A 6000-nucleotide genomic window follows, 5' to 3' on the forward strand; every position below is an offset into this window, starting at 1 on the left:
AGCCCTGGACCCAGGCTGTTAGACATACTCGTCTTTTTATCAAGGACCTCATCATCTCGTACATGTTAGGATGGACCTCTACACCTAGGGCCGGAACAAAATTTGGCTCAAAAATAGGTCAGGTGATAAGACCAGAGAGCATTTGAATTGAAAAGAGACCCGTGGTCCTGGTCCTGCATTTCCTTCCATCTAATGGTGCCTATAATCAAAACCTCCATTTTCCTTGAGAAACTGGGAAGTGGAAACTAAGGGAATGTTCCCAGGATTGGTATATAATTTGAAGCTCTCAGCAAGGCTGAAAATACCCATCGATATATTCTGAAGTGTAATTTCCACTCCCTTACCAGCCAAAATAATTGAAGAGGAAGAAAAAGCTGTTAATGCAGGAGGCGTGTGACATCAGATCCACTTTGCCTGGAAATTTACCATTTCAAAGCAATTGAGGGTTTCTACAGCCAATGTTTATAGTCATACGTGTCCCCTCTCACTGGAGTCACCCTCTGAAGCGATCAAAAGGCCCATCAGTCTGGCTTGGACACTGAAATTGTACACAGTGTCTGGAGCTGATGGGAAAGCAGAGAGAATTTTAAAAATTATGCTGCCACTTTGTTGGCACATAAATCTTGGGGTGTTTCATCCTGGTAGGTGGTAGAAACAGTTGGGGCTGCCAGTGCTCATGGGGCCAGTGGTGGCAGGGCTCCGTGGTGGCCTGGCCAGGCACAACTTCTGCTCTCCCTTGGCATCCCTGTCCCCGTGTCCCTGCACAGACTGTCCTCTTCCTCCAGTCTAGGTTGGCATTTCTTTCTCTTGCCCAACCAAAGATGCCTGCCTCTACCTACATCCCAGCGAGTCCAAGGGCCACAGGTTCTTCAGCACAGCGGGGGGTCGTGCCACCTCTCACAGCCTCTGCTGGACTCAGCAGGAGAGACAGACAGTAGACTTTACAGACGTCCGTCTTCTGTCTTCTGCCAGTGTCTGTGTGTGTGTGTGTGCGCGTGCGCGCGCACGCACATGCTATTTTTCAGTTGGAATTGGACTTCGGGTTTTTCCTGGAATTACTGATTCCTTTCCCTATATTTGTGTCCAGTGGAGGAAATTTCTAAATCCGTGTCCAAGCATTTGTCTTTCCTTCCATTTCTGAATCACATACCTTTACAAAGGCCACTACCTAAAGACAGAGCATTGAGTATGTTCTTGGGCAACTGGGATGACTAGGAGGTAGGGAACCTGGGTTTTAGTCCTAGGTGTGCCATAGGCTAGCTTGGTGACCCCTTACTTATGTTTCAAATAAGATCTTTGGTACAAAAGAATTTGGAAGGTCCTTTCTAGTGCTGGTATTTTAGGGTTCTGTTTACTTATTTTAATTTTTTAAACCATTCCCTGCCCCAGCAAGAATTATTGGCAATAAACTGAGATACAATTTTCTTTATTATCATTGGGTCCCCCGGCCCATATTACATACATACATATACACCCAGACAATTTAAAATGTTCCACTGCATGAAGAATCTGAAAATTTCCAGAATACAGCAAACTAAAAAGGAGAAATTGGAAGAATGTTCAAGAAATTGTTACATCCAGGGACCCCTCTGAGGAGGGGAACCCGCAGTGAACGGGAGTGGGAGATTTTACTGCATATATTCTTTTGTACCTTTTGAATTTTTTGCCACATGCATTTATTACCTCTTCAATTAAAAACTTTTTTAAGCAAGAGTTTTCCTTTCTCTTTCTTCGACCACAGGCCCCTCTGCAGCTTACTTTCTAGCTGGGGAGGAGCCCATGATGGGGCTGCCATCATTCTCTGGAAGCCACCCCTCAGCCCAAGCCCTCCGGCTGGGTTAGCCAACATCCCTTCTCCCCTGGCTGCCCTGTGTGCCTGGAGGGGGTCTGTGGGTGCACACTACTGCTGGCTGCCCTTGCTGGGGAGTGCCACCACTCCTACTGTTGGTGGCACTCCAGCTGGACTGTCAAGCTGGTACAGGGCCTCTATTCAAGGTGCTCCATTAAGGGGCTGGCCTTCATGGCCCCAGCAGCCAGACAGGCAAAGGACCTAAGAGTTCAGCATAGGCGGAAGTGCATCCAGCCTTAAATCCTCCAGATCTCGCCATTCCCTTTCAAAGACAGACTGCCTTTTTTTCCCCCCTTTTTAATATTTATTTAGTTAGTTAGTTGCAACGGGTCTTAGTTGCAGCAGGCAGCCTCCTTAGTTGCGGCACATGGGCTCCTTAGTTGCGGCAGGTGGGCTCCTTAGTTGCAGCCCGTGGGCTACTTAGTTGAGGCTTGCCAGCTCCTTAGTTGGGGCATGCGAACTCTTAGTTGCAGCCTGCATGTGGGATCCGGTTCCCTGGCCAGGGATCGAACTCAGGCCCCCCGCATTGGAAGCGCAGAGTCTTATCCACTGCGCCACCAGGGACGTCCCCAGACTGCCTTTTGTTTTGTATTGTTTCCTGCTGCTAATATAACATGAAGACAGAAACATGAAAGAGAAAGAACAAAAGGGCCAGAGAAGAGTGGGGAGAAAGGGTCTCTAAGGTGCTCTCTTCTCCTGGCCCCAACCCCACTCTGCCTGCATCTGCTCAGCAGAGCTGGGCTGCAGCATCTCTGGCAGGGTCCCACATCCCTGATTTCCTCCCCCGGTGCCAGTTCCTCCTCAGCTTTCCCTCACGACATCCAGCTTCCACCTGGCCTTCCTCTTCCACCTCCTTTTCTGATTGTCACCTGCGATGGGTACTGGGCCACTCCACCCCTCCTGTCATCTCTGATTCCTCCTCCTTTGGCTTGCCTACTGCACTGCCACCGTGTCCAGAAACAGCTGCCATCTTTAAGGTCCACTTCCCAGACTGGAGCCACTACCTGTCCTACAACTGGGATTGCTCAAGGTGGATTCCTCCACCCACCATTCTTTCTTGCCAGGGTCCATAAAGCCCAGGTTGGGGCAAGGGGACAATTGAGAAGCCATGACAGCGTCAGACAAGGAGCAGAAGGTGGAGATGTGCTCTTGAGAGAGTGGACAGAAACAAGACTCCAAGAGATGAAAAGATACAGCGCATGAGGAAAAACAGCTTCAGGGAAAGAAAAAGCAGAGAGCGAAAGCCAATAAAAGTGTAATAAATACTAAAACCAGAAAGGGCTGAACAGAAAGCATCCAGAAAGCAAGGGAGCTAGGTCAGAGGGAAGGAGCAGGAAGGGAGGGGGTGGTCAGCACTTGCGGGGCTGGAGGCCGTAGAAATGGAGCAACAGAAATCTCTCAGGAAGGGTCACTCACCTCCCAAGCTGTTGGGCTTATTGGCTGCAGCAAGCAGAATCTATTTAAAACACACCAGGCGTCTTGCCTCGTTCTGTTTCCCTGCCCAGAAAGAGCTGGAGCCAAAGGCTTAGGGAACCGTTCTAGTGTTAGGACCCTGCATGGACTACAGGGCTGAGACCATGAAGATCCACTGCCCCATCTAGGAATCACCCACCTCTCCCTGCACACACGAGTTGCCAGGCCACTCAACTCACAGCATCCTGATCGCAGTCCCAAAGGTTACTTGTGTCATGCACTTCCACTGGGAAAGACTCAGTGACTTCCTTCATTCAGTCTTGAAGCTTGTCAGAAAACAGATGCTGCTCAAATGTGACAGCTGCTCTAAAGGGGTGCTCAAAGGGAGCTCCCTGACCAGTGGGAATATATTTAATGATAACTGGAGAGGCCCTGGGTGATCAGATTACAGCAAGACAAAGTAGAGAGCATGAAAGGACATCAAGGATAAAATGGCCCTAGGGAAACCATATAGGATTTGAATTGGAAAACCTTTCCCCGGGCTGTGTATCTTTTGGGAATCTCTGATCTGGAGAAGACCTGACCCCTCATCCACCTGTCACAGAGGAGTACAAAATAAGGTGGCCGCTAGGAGATGCGGCCAAACCATGCAAGCTATGTTTTCTCCCCAGCTGAGGGTGGGTCTGAGAGGTTCTTCCTTCCCTGGCTCTTCAGCCCATATATTGTATAAAATACTTTTCAAGGCTGAATATAAGCCCTCTGTTTTGCATGAGATTTACATTCTTGAGAAACTTAGTGTACAAATCAAATGAAATTTTGCCTGCCAGAGAAGCTGGCTTTTCAAAATAAATTTGAGGTCAACTTTATGTTTAAAAAGAAGGATGGGGCTTCCCTGGTGGTGCAGTGGTTGAGAGTCCGCCTGTCGCAATGCAGGGGACACGGGTTCGTGCCCCGGTCCGGGAAGATCCCACATGCCACGGAATGGCTGGGCCGGTGAGCCATGGCCACGGAGCCTGTGCGTCTGGAGTCTGTGCTCCGCAACGGGAGAGGCCACAACAGTGTACCGCAAAAAAAAAAAAAAAAAAAAAAAAAAAGAAGGATGTCTTTTGAAGGTGAATAATCATCCTGGTTCATGTTTGTAACTTTGGAATTTTGAATGACTGATTTGGATGGATGTAGGGGGTGGAGGATGGGACTATCTAGAGATCCATCTATGGTTTGCTTTTAGGTTGCAATTTAAACCTTACTTTAAAACAAACGCAAAACTTAAGCAGATAGGTGTGTTGCAGGAGCTACTGCTAAAGAAATAAGAATTTTTAAAAAATTTATTACAGAAAATTTCAAATATATATTAAAAGTAGTAGAAAGCCTAATGTAAAAAACCCAGCCTACTTCTTTTCGGCCGGAACAGCCATCTTCCAGTAATTCGCCAGAATGATCAACACAAAGGGAAAGAGGAGGGGCACCCGCTACATGTTCTCTAGGCCCTTTAGAAAACATGAAGTTGCTCCTTTGGCCACATGCATGCGAATCTACAAGAAAGGTGATATTGTCGATATCAAGGGAATGGGCACCGTTTGAAAAGGAATGCCCCACAAATGTTACCATGGCAAAACTGGGAGAGTCTAGAATGTTACCCAGCATGCTGTTGGCATCATTGTAAACAAACAGGTTAAGGGCAAGATTCTTGCCAAGAGAATTCATGTGCCTATCGAGAATATTAAACACTCTAAGAGCCGAGACAGCTTCCTGAAACGGGTGAAGGAGAATGATCAGAAAAAGAAGGAAGCCAAAGAGAAAGGGACTTGGATTCAACTGAAGCACCAGCCTGCTCCACCCAGAGAAGCACACTTCGTGAGAACCAATGGAAAGGAGCCTGAACTGTTGGAGCCCATTCCCTATGAATTCATGGCATGATGGGTGTAAAGAAAATAAAAGACCTGGACTGTGAAGAAAAACCCAAAAAACCCAGCCTAGACAATTAACAACTCATGGCCAATCCTGTGAGAACCATGGACTTTGGAGCCAGATGACAGATCCAGAGTATGAACTTTACAGTACAAGACAAATAGGATTAATCCTAGTGAGGCTGCACAAATGCCCTAGACTAGAGCCTAGAGTATGGGGAGAAGGGCAGAGAAATTCTTATTTGGCAATCAAAGAAGAAACCTGAGACTTAAAAAAAAAAACCAACCCCCCCCCCGCAAACACACATTCACATTCTGTCTCTGTCTCTCTCTGAAGGACGCACAATGAAGAAGTAATAGTAACAGTGGTTATTGTCAGGGAGGGAAAGGACCAGGGAGGAGATTCCTTTTTCATTATACATTTTAAAAGTAACTTGTTAAAAACAAACATCACGAAGCTTTGCAGCACCCAAGTCCCCTAGGTGTGACAAAAGGGCAAACTGCCCGGACTCAGAAGCACCAAATGTTATCGCATTTTGACCTGGATTTGCTGTGTTACAGTAATCTGCTCAGTTAGATGAATGGACAACCTCCCAACGCCAAGCTGTACATCACCAGGATGTATGTTTCATGTAATATAAAAAACTCTAGCCCTTAATGATTACACGGGTGTATACATTTGTAAAAATTCACTGAGCTGTACTTTTAAAATTTGTACACTTTATTATATGTTCATTATATTGTACTCCAATAAAGTATTATTAATAGCAACAAAAATCCCAGCTTTGTGTACAAATAAACCAAAGAATCACCATTTGGGGGTTTATTGGG

At 46.7% G+C, this 6000-nt stretch overlaps 1 pseudogene; it reads left to right on the top strand.

Annotated features, from left to right (window-relative positions):
- The first annotated feature begins 4693 nt into the window (after positions 1-4693).
- Positions 4694-5179, top strand: LOC136119133 (large ribosomal subunit protein eL21-like; annotated as a pseudogene).
- The last annotated feature ends 821 nt before the right edge of the window (positions 5180-6000 follow it).

This window comes from Phocoena phocoena, chromosome 2 (genome assembly GCF_963924675.1).
Source record: "Phocoena phocoena chromosome 2, mPhoPho1.1, whole genome shotgun sequence".
Classification (NCBI taxonomy): Eukaryota; Metazoa; Chordata; class Mammalia; order Artiodactyla; family Phocoenidae; genus Phocoena; species Phocoena phocoena.